Below are 15,091 nucleotides of genomic sequence, written 5' to 3' on the forward strand. Positions count from 1 at the left end.
AAAGAGGTCCATAATCTCTTTTATATTATAAAAAAGTCCATAGTTTTTTGTATATTCTGATGTCAAAAAAATATATATAACCAAAAAATAAATCTATAATTTTCATATTACTAAAAAAAAGTCCTGAATCTTCTCGTGTGTTTATATATTATCAAAATAAAATCAAGAAAATTTCTAATACATAATATATAGGGGTCAAAAAAAAAAATTGATCTTTTGTAAAAAATTTTGCCCAAAGGCCCCAAAAATTCTTGAGCCGGCACTGGTTTTAGCTACACGTACAGATCAACTGCAACTACATAATCATAAAAGTATATGAATGTCAACCTCCTCTTAGAAGGAGAATCCTATTCATTTAAAATTAAAATTAACTTTAAATATCCATAACCAATCTCATCTCATCTGGCTTATGTGAAGATGTGGGTGCCACTAACTCATATTTGCTCCGTTTATGTGAATTCACCATAGCTCCACAGCTCATTAGTACTTTTACTTAGCCATTGGAATTTTTAATAGAAAAAACGAAAAAAACAGAGGTGTTTTGAAACTCTGATGCAAGTTATTTATCATCTTAAATACTAAATCTAATAATAAGTTGAGAAAACTTTGAAAAAGTTCATCTAATGTTAAATATCTGGATGCATGATTGCATGAAGACTACATAATTAAAAAAAAAAAACTACACAATTTTCCTTTAACCGATAATTAAAACAATGTATTTTACAAAAAAAAAACATTATGTACGACTTGGAAAACCAATAGATCATAATGTTTGGTAGACAAACAGAAAATAGGTTAGTCATCAAATGTTCATAATATTTTAAACATTTTAAAAAGTTTTAATTTTTTTTATTAACAAAATAATGTAAGTCCATTTAAAATTCAAATCACAACATATAGACAAAATTTTAGATTTTCATTAACTTTAAGTATTATATGATAATTTAAAATAATAAAAAATCAAATAAAATGATGGAAGAATCATAATTTTAAATCTTAAACAAATACTCTGAATATCTATACTATTAATTGTATATGACAATTTATAATTTTATTATCAATGTTCAAATCTTTAGACGGCTTGTTGGTTATATGGATAGTAAAAAATCAATTGTAGGAGTTATTTGGAATTTTGGGTACATGTATATAGCATTTCTTTATTTCATATTTACCCTTACTGACATTCCTTGTAATATCTTACAAACTATATTTTTTTAAAATGTAATTCAAAAATAAATATAGATATTTATTCATCAAACTTAATAATAACTATCGGTGTTTTAATATAATTTAACTCTATCAAGTATCCAATATGTAATTCTATCATATGATCTATAATTTATAAATAATTATGAAAAAAAAATTCTAATGAAGAAATCACCATATGAATTTTAAAATTATGTTACATCAATGGTTTGTATGTTTATGTTTATTACATAAACATAGGTTAAAGAAAAGATTATTATAAAATTTTAAAATACAAAATTTTGAATTATACTTTTTAGTCATAATTTTAGGAAAATACTACTAATGTATATCATTATTATTGAAGTACACTTTTTAAAGAATCCTTTACTTTGTAAAATATTACAAGGGATGTCATTGATTTAATGAACAAATTAGGAAGTTCAATAGAAGTAAATATGGTATAGAGAAATATTTATATTCATGTATCCAAAAAACTTTTACAATTATGTATATACTATCCATATAACCAAACATAAATAATATATTTTAATATTTATTATAAAATTAGAAATATCGACATAATTGATAAGATAAATATTTCGAATTTTTTTGGTAAGATTTAGTATAGCAGAGGATGTTGAATATCTTTTCGGCCAATGTTGTCTCAGCAGGCTTATGAACACTCCAAAGAACGCTTACAGAGAGGAAACCATCCAGCTTCTAAGCTCCTTTCAAGTTCACCTGTTCGCCGATGCGCCTGAGATGGAGTCGGATGGCAGTTTAGGCTATTTCACGTTTATGATACATGGTCAGACTTACAGCCTTACTGTGAGGCAGTTTGAGGAAGTGTTTGGATTCACTAGTGGGACAAGCACTGCACCGGAAATCGACAGGGAAGAAGCATCGTCGTTATGGGCGACGATTAGCACAGAGCAACCCTTCAACGCCTCAAGGTCAAAAGGGATGTTAATAAGAAGACCAGTGTTGAGATACTTCCACAGGGCTATTTCTAACATCTTCTACGCGAAAGATATCATTGGACTTGTCACCAGGGCAGAGCTCGACATGTTGGATTTGGCACTCAAGGACCCTTTGAAGAAGACTACAGAGGGTGTTATGCTTAGAGGTGACGCATCAGACACATCATTCGCCTTCTTCTTGTTGAACCATCTGCAGACTTACAAGGCGTGGGTGGTGAGACTGAACAAAACTCATTCTCATGGAGTTATATGTATGGGAGGGGTTGTGACATGGATCTTTGAAGCAGCAGGCTTCCTCTCCCTTCGAACTCGTTTCCACCGCGTTGGATAGATATGAACCACCTAAAACAGATTCACACTCTGGAGTGGGAGCACAAGAATGGAAAGTTTGCCTACAGATTTGTTCACCCAGAGGTTGATGAAGCAAGGATTCTCCTTCCTTGTGCGACACTAACAACGATCTTGTACGGCGAGAACATTGAATTTATTCCTGATAGAAGCTTTTGTAGGTTGAGGGTGAGGATCAGAGAATAGAGATCTCTGCAGAAGAAGACACTTCGATGGAAGAGGATCCAAAATACTACCGCCATGAAAGGTATCACTTTGACGAGTACACAACACCCAGACTAGGAAGGGGTGTTTAGGCGGCTCATGAGCGGATCAACAAGCTCCAACGCTGGGGCAAGGCAAGGGAGAAGGCATACAAGTCCTTCAAGACAACTATTACACACTTCATGAGTAAGTTTAGTTGCACTTCTCGCATAACTGCTATCCCAATGCCTTTCTCAGGATGTCATGCCAATACAGGGACATTTGTCTACATGTCTTTAGCCAACTCGCTTTGCACTTCACTCTACAGCACGTCAGTCTGCTTACACGCCACAGACGCAGCAACCCTCTCCAGCTCGACCATAGCTCTCCTCTCATAAGCCTCTGGAGAAATCGAGAAGGTTGTTAAAGAAAGCTAAGAAGGGAACTTCATCAAGTCACCTAGTAGAGCATTAACAAGGATGTCCTTCTGAGCACTTACCTGAATTAGTGGTTGAGCAGCAGCATGAGTCTCAGATCGAATATCAGACCATACCAGCGACTGGGGAACAGAATGAGCATGAAGGAGATTATCAGCCTACTGAGGTTGTTGTGTTAGTATTAGACCATGGTGAGTCTCGGGTCGACGACATGCAGTGCGATGACCAGCTGAAAGTTGATGAGAACACACAAGCGGTTGATCAACTTTCAGCTGATCATCGCACGCAACAAGTCGACCAAGCAGCTGAGGCCACTCATGTGGATCCTGAATAAGGCGAGGGAAAAAGTCAGTACCACGCTCCTCCTTGGGCGAGCACCGACTCCTTCTTCAACTACTGAGGTACTCCTACCTTTCCTTGTAAATACCATCTAATCCTTTCATTGTTTATTTTTGTTTTGATTCTCAAATCATTTTTCAAATTTCTCTTACACAAGGGACTGTGTAATTTAAGTTTGGGGGAGGGTATGAGATGATGTATCTGATGATGTTTTCTGTGATTCGTATTTCAAATTTTTGCATCATATCATGTTTGAGTCTGCATTCATTTATTTGCATAGAAAAACCATAAAAAATTGATTTTTTTTTGAAAATTTCTACAAAAACAGAGTGTTCCTGTAGTTTGCATTTGCATATTAGGATTGAGTCTAGTGTTACTCATATAGGACTGTTGCATTTAGCATAGGGGTTGATGATGATTGTAACCTTGTTAGCATGCTAAATTCAATTGGATAAGATCAAGGCCCTTGTTATTAGTTCTTTGATGCATGTTGATTGAACTTGAAATGTAAGACTGAACCAGGTTTTGAATTCTCGAAATTGCATTCTAGTCTTGATTGAAGCATGTTTTGAATTGACATCATTCCCTATCTACCTGAAACTAATCCTGACTTGCAATTATCATGTTATGCATTGAAGTTGAACTCATGGATACCATATACATACTTGGATTATCTTTCTCCTTTTTATCACCCTTGTTAATCCAAGTAGCTGATTTCCATCTTTGGAACAGTTTCCCGCACCCTTAACCTGAAACGACCCGACTTGTTTCTTTTAATAATAAAATAATAAATAAAAATAAATAAATATTAATAAGTATTAATCTACACTAGTGGTCTCATATCCACTAGCCACCTAACCATAAACACATAACAGCGGATAATAAAACAATACCAATAAATAACCAATAATTCAATAACCAATATTAATTCATCAGAATATCCAATAATTCAAACAACATGAACCATAGAACCAACAACCTAAACCACATTCTAATGACACAACTCTAGTAACCTAGCAAAGCCAGACAACAACCAACTGAATAACTAGAACATCCTCCTCTTCATTACCTTGATTCCACGATCACACTTTGCCTTTACCTGCACCACAACCACAAAGTGAGATGCATGAGTATTTAATAAACACTCAGTAAGGTAATCCTCCCATCTACTGGGCTATACACACAAGCAATAGAGACATCTCTAACCATCAACCAAAAATCAATAACCAAACCACAACAAACTCGGACTATGCATCGACCAACGCCAACTCATGCATCGACCGACACCAACTGGGGTTGCATTGACCGTCACAAGCTTGCACCAACCGATGCAAGGTTCACTTGCATCGACCGACACGCACACTGCATCGACCGACGCATGCTCGACATTGCACAAAATCCCTAATTGCATCGACCGATGCCTGCACATGGCATCGATTGATTCTCCTAGGTCAATCTGCGTCGTCCTTGCATTGCATCGACTGACACACATGCCGAGCTTTTCGCCGGATCTCCATCCCTAAACCATCAAAACACACAAACCAAAGCCACAAAAGCTTCCCAAAGCCTGTAGCGACTCAACAACGTACTAACCAGCCAATAAAACACATAGAACAAGCAGATCAGAGAAATCTCCAGCTTAGATAAGCCATGGTCATGCACTTACCTTTGCCCAAGAAGATTCTGAACCACAAACAAGAAGAAACACACTCCCAGGAAGCTCCTACAATGATCCCTGCTACAGATCTCTATACGAACAGCCTTAGATCTCCAAGAACTACCAAGAACACTCACAAAACTCTTTCTCTCTTTTTTTTTCTGCCGAAACGGCCAAACTCGGCCTAACCCTCGAGTTTCTGCTTTTATAAGAGATTCCAGGGTTTTCCTAACCCGAAAACGCAACGTTTAGTTAAACTCGTCCGCGAGAACCAACCTTGCATCGACCGATGCATCCCCTAAACAGAGATTTCGGTTTGTGGATGTTACAATTCTCCCCCACCAACATAGATTCATCTTTGAATCTCGAACAACCATCAGCCAATGACTCATGTGCAACCGTCTCCATGACCCACACTCCTCTGACTGATTTACGAATGTCACCTCTAGGCAATAAACTCACGTTTCAGGCATTATTTGCTCTCGACTTTTGGACTTTCCTTTACTCATAGGTCTCGACCTTGAGTTTTTATTGGCTCTTCATCAGGCCAAAACCTGCATGCCATAACGTTGGCTCCTCATCGGGCCTAGGCCCGCATGCCATAATATATAAGGAAGTCCAATATTCGTCTCTCGGGTTGCCAGCCTACAGTCCGAAGTCGATATACTAACCATACTCTCAAGCCACAAAGTCTCGGAATATGACAGTACTAGGAGAACTAGAGTCCCCCAAGACTCGCGAGCAAACAATTCTGAACACCTCTGAGCCCTATCCCTATCTAGGTTTCCTTCCTGTGGCTCGCGTAAAACAACACAATGTCCTACCAACCACATATCCCCTCACTGGAATACCTCATGACCACACAAGGCTCATCAAAATGCCACAAGGGCCGCCACAAAGGCCAATAAATGTCCTAAACATGACCGCTACAAAGGCTAAACAAATGTCCTAAACAGGACCGCCACCAAGGCCAAACAATGTTCTAAACAAGACTGTCACAAAGATCACTTGTCACGAGGGACCGTCACAAAGACCACTAGTCCCGAAGGACCGTCACGAAGACCACTTGTCCCAAAGGACCGTCACGATGACCACTTGTCCCGAAGGACCGTCACAAAGACATACATCCCGAAAGACCGTCACGAAGACCACTCATCCCAAAGGATTGCCTAAACAGGCCACACGTCCCGAAGGACCGTCACGTAGACCACACAACCCGAAAGACCGCCTAAAAAGGCAACATTAGCTAAACAACCCGCCACAAAGACCACACAATTGGCTAAACAGCTCGCCATAAAGGCCACACAATGGCTAAACAACCCGCCACAAAGGCCACACAATGTCTCGAAAGACCGTCATGCACGACACACAATGACTCAACAGTCCGCCATGAAGGCAAGACAAGCCCCATCAAGGCTCACAACTACTAAAAATGGACAATTCTAACTCACATAAAAGTTTTCATTTTTAGAACTTTTCACTTTAGGAAACATCCACTTTTAGCAACTTCTAATTCAGGAAACTTTTCTTCTTTAACCACTGCCTCGCGGAATTTCGTATCCCAAATACCACCTCATCTTGTTACTTAGTCGCACAACCAACCACCCCTAAGCGACCAAGTAACAAGAGAGATGGGCTGAAATACTCCATTCCTGCTTCAGCCACGCACTACAGCTGGGACCAGGCTAGACAAGCTCAAGTCGCGGCCTGCTTCTCAAACCACTTCTTAAACCTTGCCTTGATCCTTGCCTCTGGCTCCCAAGTATGCTTTTCAACACCATCACAGTCACATATGACTCTCATCAAAGGAATATTCTTCTTCTAAAGCTCCTTGATCCTCCTCTTGAGAACCCTCACTGGTCTCGCCTCCAAAGTCATGTTAGGCTGAAGATCCTCAGGAACCTTACCCAACAACTGATCATCCTCGCGGAGAAAATTCCGCAACATCGACACGTGGAAAACCTTGTGGAACGCACGCATAACCTCTGGCAACTCCAGCCTATATTCTACCGGTCCCACCCGCTAAATCACTCTGAATGGACCCATATACCTTGGACTCAACTTAGTCTCTGTCAATGACCTGTTCAGACCCCGCAACATGGCTATCTTGAGGTACACTATGTCTCCCACCTGAAGCTCAAGATCTCTTCTCCTCTTATCGGCATAACTCCTCTGCCGATCCTGAGCTTTCTTCATGTTCAGCTTAAGAATCCAAATCTTCTCTGAGGTCTCCTGAACAAAATCTGCCCCTTCAATTCTCCTCTCCCCCACTTGAGTCCAGCATAACGGTGTACGACACGGCCTCCTATACAAAGCCTCATAAGGAGCCATCCCAATACTCACCTGGTAACTGTTGTAAGCAAACTCTACCAAGCTCAAGTGATCTGCCCAATGGCCACCCCAATCCAACACACCCATCCTCAGCAAGTCCTCCAACGTCTGGATCGTCCTCTCTGACTGTCCATCTGTCTGGGGATGATAAGTTGTACTCATATGCACCTTAGTGCACATATCTGCCTAAAATGCTCTCCAAAACACCGAAGTGAACTTAGAATCTCCAAATTATAATCTGCCACCAGCTCCATCCACCGCCTCTGCCTCAAATTCAGTTCGGGCTGAGTGAATATATAGTTCAGGCTCTTATGATCTATAAACACCTACACTTTTACACCATATAGATAAGATCTCCAAATCTTCAGAGCAAAAACTATAGCAGCCATCTCCAAATCATGAGTACGGTAGTGGTCCTCATGCTTCCGCAACTTCCGCGAAGCATAGTCAATCACCTTCCCATGCTGCATCAACACACACCCCAAACCAACTATGGATGCATCAGTATACACTACATAGGGTTCTCCCTGCTCTCGCAATGCCAATACTGGCGTAGTAGTCAGCATTTCCTTCAGGCTTGCAAAACCCTCCTCACACTCCTGTGAACCATCAAAAAGAACATCCTTCGTGTCAACTTAGTCATCGGACGTGCCTTGCTTGCAAAACCCTGCACAAACCTCCTGTAATAACCCGCCAATCCAAGGGAACTCCTAATCTCTGTGGCATTCTGCGGTCTAGGCCAATCTCTGATAGCCTGAATCTTCTCCGAATCTACAGAAACCCCCTCTGCAGAAACAATATGACCCAGAAAACCCATCTCACGCTGCCAGAAACTACATTTGATAAACTTAGCAAACAACTTCTGCTCCCGCAGCTTCTCCAGAACTGCCCTTTAATGTACTGCATCCTCTTCAGGACTCTTAGAATATACCAGGATATTGTCGATTAAAATGGTGACAGACACGTCTAGAAACTCCAGAAACACGCTGTTCATGAACCTCATAAACGCTGCTGGTGCGTTAGTCAACCAAAATGGCATCACCACAAACTCATAATGCCCATACCTCGTCATGAATGCAGACTTCCTCACATCTACCTCATCTATCAGAATCTGATGATAACCCCACGCCAGATCTATCTTGGAGAACCAAGTAGCACCTCTCAACTGATCCAATGACTCATCGATCATAGGAAGAGGGTACTTGTTCTTTACAGTGACCCGGTTCAGACCCCTATAGTCAATACACAAGCGGAAACTCCCGTCCTTCTTCTTAACAAATAACACCGGCGCACCCCACAGTGATACACTAGGACGAATGAATCCCTTATTCAACAAGTCCTCCAACTGCTTCTTCAGCTCTGCCATCTCTGCTGGAGCCATCCTGTAAGGAGCCTTGGATAACGGTGTCGTCCCCGGTTCCAGTTCAATCGTGAAAGACCAAGATGACCCTGCAACGACTGAAACACATACTCAAACTCCTCAACAACCTGAAACCTGCTAACCATAGACTGCTCCACTGACTCTTGCATCGATATAGTAACCAAATAAGCCTCTTGGCCCTTCTCGATCATCTTCCCAGCCTGCACGGTTGAGATCACGAGACTCCCCGTAGTCGGTCTAACTCCCTCAAAAACCAACTTACTTCTGCTCAAATTCCACTCTACCCCGGTAACAATCAAGATGAACCTTATGACGATACAACCAATCCATCCTCATGATAACATCATACAGTTCCACTGGGCTGATAAGCAAATCTGCTGGCCATGACTCCCTTGCAATCTGAATATCAACACCCCTCGCCCGACCAACAACTCTCAGAAACTCACCTCCCGCAACTCTGACAACTCCTGCTCACTCTCCGAGATCTCCTCTGATATCAGCACTCTCTGCACACTCCAAAGTAATGAAGCTATGAGTACCTCCAGAATCAAACATAACATGGGACTTAAACCCGCCCACCAACAAGGTCCCTACATAAATCTCATGTGTTGAGAACCTAACACTTTATGACAGACAACATAAAATCTGAACCTACTGAAATTCACAAAGGCAGAATACCAGAAATTGTACCTGTGATCGCCTCGGCACAGGTTCCACCCATCTCTACAGTGGTATACACCTGTGGCGCCTGCTCAATTCGTGCCACCTGCTGCACTCCCGGCTTTACTACCTACCACTGCCATCTGCTGCAACTTGGGACACTTAAGCTTGATGTGCCCAGGTTCCCTACAATGATAGCACACACAAACCACTGACTGTGCTGCCGCTGGGGCACTCCTTTGGGATAGCTAGCCAGCTTGTGGTCCATACTACCGCATCCAAAACTCCCGGCACCACTTGGTCTCTATGTAGCTTCAAACTTTCTCTTAGTTCCCAGCGCAGGCTTGACGCCCTTGCTTGAAACTCCCTGATGTTGAGCCTTCCTAGGTTGAACTGCTGAACTAACCGTCACTGAATGTGCCCAAATGTCCTCCTCAATCTCTGTTGCAGTCTCAACCAGCTCTACATGGTAGCATAACTCCGCCCTCTCAGAAGTCAATTGAACTCCAAGTCTAGCTCCCGCACTGACCGAGTCCCCTGTGACAACTCTAGATGTGACACCCCGGTTTTAGAGACTTGCGGAGAGGTTTAAAAGAATTGATTTGACCACCTATGCCACCAAAGTGCACTTATCTTTTCGGTCAAAGGTCCTGAGAGAACTCCACAGTTAAGCGTCCTTGAGCTGGAGTAGTCTCAGGATGGGTGACCTTCTGGGAAGTGATTGTCGAAACTGTGCGAGTGAGGACAAAACACAGGGAAAGATCATGTGGTGATTTGTATGGATGGTAACAAGTCTTTAAAACCTCTCGGACGTAACAAACCGGTTGTCGGGTATGAATGGGCTCACAGGCCTAGTGAGAGCACATGAGGCCATTAAGGAAAATGGGCCCATGGACTGGGATTGGACATGGGGGCCACTAAGAGGTGGCGGTCGGGGCGTTACAGGTGGTATCAGAGCCGAACCTAGACGAGTGTAGAGTCAAGTGGACTCACACCGTCGGGGGTGATCTTGGTGCGCAACGAGGACGTTGCGATCTGTTAGTGGGGGTGAATTATGACACCCCGGTTTTAGAGACTTGCAGAGAAGTTTAAAAGAATTTATTTGGCCACCTATGTCACCAAAGTGCACTTATCTTTTCAGTCAAAGGTCCTGAGAGAACTCCACAGTTAAGCGTGCTTGAGCTGGAGTAGTCTCAGGATGGGTGATCTTCCAGGAAGTGATTGTCGGAACTGTGCGAGAGAGGACAAAACATAGGGAAAGATCAAGAGGTGATTTGTTGGGACGGTAACAAGTCTTTAAAGTCTCTCGGACGTAGCAAACCGGCTGTCGGGTATGGATGGGCTCATGGGCCTAGTGAGAGCATGAGAGGCCCATTAAGGAATTGGGCCCATGGACTGGGATTGGACATAGGGCCCACTAAGAGGTGGCGGTCGGGACGTTACATTAGGAACTGCACCTCCAACCGGTCTAGTGCCTCTCTAGGAAAATACTTGCTGTTGAACTCCTCAACGAAGTCAGCCTAAGACATCCCCCTCTGCACTCTCCTAGCAGCCACTGCTCTCCACCATAACTGAGCATCACCAATCAGGTTGTGAACCGCTATATCCACCCAAAACTCCTCAGGACATCTGAGAGACTGGAAGTTACGTTATACTCTCGTCCTTCACGCATCCCCAACAGTAGGATCAATACCTTCCGAAAACCGCTCGGTACCAATGTAGTTCATCTCCCTCAGCATACTGACATAACGAGAATGAACTCCTACATCCGCAGTCATTGGCTGCTGCACCTCCACCGCCACTCCCGGTATCCGCTCCAACAGTTGTATCAACAAGCCCGCAAGATCAACGCCTCCTCCAAAGGCTCCACCTGCTGGGATTCCTGCACCCGGAACCCTAGCATCATCGGCTACCCGAGCACCGACACTGCCCACATCGACTCCATCAGCGCCTACGTCCCTATCAGTACCTACGACCACACTGATGGACCCCTCCTGGAAGCCCTGCGAATCGCCAACACCCTCAGTTGTCACACTCTGCTCAACAGACTAACTAACTTCTGGGACTCTGCCCCTACCACGACCACGACCGCGTCAACGACCACGCCCGCGTCCACGACCACCAACATCACCACCTCTAACCATCCACACTACCATGAACAGAAGGCTAAGCAAACAATTTAACAGAACACAAAACAAAAACTCACCATGGAATCACACTATAGGCTCGAAGAGGATGATAATCAATCTACATCACAAATCCTAGTGAACCCAAACCTAGAATCGTTAGGGCTCTAATACCAAACTGAAATGACCCGACCTATTTTTTTAATAATAAATAATAAATAATAATAAGTATTAATCTACAATAGTGTCCCATACCCACTAGCCACCTAACCATAAACACACAACAACGGATAACACAACAATACCAATAAACAACCAATAATCCAATAACCAATATTAATTCATCACAATATCCAATATTCCAAACAGCATGAACCATAGAACCAGCAACCTAAACCACATTCTAATGACTCAACATTAGCAACCTAGAAGAGCCAGAAAACAACCAACTAAATCACTAGAACATCCTCCTCTTCATTGTCTTGATTCCACGATCACACTTTGCCTTTACCTACACCACCACAAATTGAGATGCATGATTATTTAATAAACACTTAGTAAGACAATCCTTTCATCTAATGGGCTATACACACAAGCAATAGAGACATCTCTAACCACCAACCAACAATCAATAACCAAACCACAATAAACCAGGACTCTGCATCGACCGACGCCAACCCAAGCATTGACCGACACCAACTGGGGTAGCAACGACCGACACAAGCTTGCATCGACTGATACAAGGTTCACTTGTATCGACCGACACGCACACTGCATCGACCGACGCATGCTTGACATTGCACCGAGTCCCTAATTGCATCGACCGACGCCTCAACATGGCATCGACCGATGCACATGCCGAACATCATTTTTCCCCGAAGCTTCTCGCCGGATCTCCGTCCCTAAACCATCAAAACACACAAACCAAAGCCACAAAAGCTTCCCAAAGCCTCTAGCGACTCAACAACGTACTAACCTGCCAATAAAACACATAGAACAAGCAGATCAGAGAAATCTCCAAGTTAAATAAGCCATGGTCATGCACTTACATTTGCCCAAGAAGATTCTGAACCACAAACAAGAAGCAACACACTCCTAGGAAGCTCCTACAACGATCCCTGCTACAGATCTCTACATGAACACCCACAGATCTCCAAGAACTACCAAGAACACTCACAAAACTCTTTCTCTCTTTCTTTTTCTGCAGAAATGTCTAGAATCGACCTAACCCTCGAGGTTCTGCTTTTATAAGCGATTCCAGGGTTTTCCCAACCCCAAAACGCAACGCTTAACTTAAACTCGTCCGCGAGAACCAACCTTGCATCTCCTAAACTGGGATTTTGGTTCGCGGATGTTAAACGTTCTTTCAAGCCAATTGTATTCTTGAGTGTGAGACATTTTCCGAGTTGAGCTTGTTAGAAAGTGTTAGGTTCTAGCCGACAAGAGTAGGAACCTGTGTAGTTTTATTTTGCATTTTTCGGACTAGTAGGACTAGGTGAGAACTCAATTTTGGGATTTGGGATTGGATTTGTACTGAAAAGAGAAAGAGTAAAAGGGAAAGAAAAAGGGTAAAGAGTCTTTAGGAAGGGGAATGTGTTTTCAAGATTTACAAGTCTAGTAAAGGATGTGGGTTGTGCAATGTAAAAGATTTATTGGTTCTGGACATAGAAAGAAAAGTTTAGACAAAGAAGAGAAAACAAAACGCTTAAGAAGTCTAGAGTTCTAAGAAAGAAAAGAAAGAGAACCATAGTGATAAAAAAGTTTCCCATCCTTTAGATTGATATGAAGTAACCTCCTCCTAAAGCTAAGTGAAAAGAATGAGAGAATGGGTTTAAAAAGAGATATCAATGAAGGGTAAAGATAGGATCAACTTCTGGGTTAGAAAGTTTGAGCTAAGTTTCCTTGGGACCTTTGGGTAGATGATACACTGCTCTTGTATGTATCAATTGGTTTCAACTTTTAGCCTTCTCTTAAGCTCAACTCATTTTCGCGAGAGAACCATGTTCTATATTGTTAAAACCACTTGCAAAGGAGACCATTTTGTCTCTACCCTTTCATCCCATCCAAATGAGTTTGATGACATTGCATAGCTTGATTCATGGTTCTTTGTTAATGAATGTTAAAAGGAATGATAGAAAGGATAGCATGTGTAGATTAAGGTTGTGATGAGCTTGTCTAAAGATTTTAAATTGAGTTCCTTCACCATGCATCATAGAACTAAAAACAAGGACCTTGATTCTAACATGTTTTAGGTTCTAAAACCCCATCTTCAAACCTCTCTTCCATACTTTGTTCTTTACCATTTGCTTGAGGGCAAGCAAAGAATAAGTTTGGGGGAGTTGATATGTATATATTTTACACTCTTTAATCATGCATTTGTCATTCATTTTGTTCTCTCAATGTTTTGCATTGTTTTCTGTCTCTTTTGCATAATATGCATATCTAGGTAGTCTTTGCATTGGTCTTGCATGCATCTTGCATATTGGAGTTCTCTCAGGTGTTTTAGGAGATGTCCAAACCATCAAAAGTAAACAGGGAGCAAGAAAGCAGTCCAGCGACTCGACCTACACTACCCAACGACCCAACATTCCACGTCTTTGATCAAGTCGAGTGGAGATTTTACTTTGGGATTCAGCTTTCAAAGTCTTCATACAAGTTGTAGGGAATTGAGTCATCTTTTCATTGCCATTTATTTCAAGTCAATTGGAGGCGTGGTTCAAGAGTTGTCACCGTTTTAGTGGATGCATATACACCCAGCTCGAGTCGCATCACCTCCACTCGACCCAGCTCGAGTCGTATCACCTCCACTCGACCCAGCTCGAGTCTTATCACCTCCACTCGATCCGTTCCACTCGACCGCACCCAGGGAGAGACGATGCGCAACTCGATCACACACGTCAAGAAGAAAGACGCTCCGACTCAGCCAACCCGATTCCCGAACCTACCTTCTACCTTGTCGTTTTATGTTTTAGGGCATTCCATGTTTTACTATAAATACATTTTGTTAGGTCTTTACCCGAGACATCTTATTTTTCCTTAAGGTTTACCTAACCACCTAAAACGTTCTTTGATTTTGTAATCCAGATATCTTTGAACTTATTTAGTGTTTGCATTTGATTTCTTCTACAAAGTTGTTCAGCTCATTTTTATTCTATCTCATGATGCTTGATTCAATGTTTTCCGAGTTTGATTCCTTGATGATGATTTATGGATCTGAGTAATATTAGAGTTCTTGAGGATGAGATATATTAGGTGGAGGATCTTAGTATGTAGGGTGTTTAAGTTTAGATTCGTATGATTCCCTTCTGGACTAGAGTTAGAAATATTAGTTTCTCTCTGATCAATTGGAGCTAGGTCTTAGACATTTCCACATCCAAAAGGTGTCTGATGAAATGTCTGACCAACTAGTGCCACAGATTTACATTCCTAGCCTAAGAGATTAGTTGTATAGGGTGTTCGTT

Source organism: Camelina sativa, chromosome 11 (assembly GCF_000633955.1).
Source record: "Camelina sativa cultivar DH55 chromosome 11, Cs, whole genome shotgun sequence".
Classification (NCBI taxonomy): domain Eukaryota; kingdom Viridiplantae; phylum Streptophyta; class Magnoliopsida; order Brassicales; family Brassicaceae; genus Camelina; species Camelina sativa.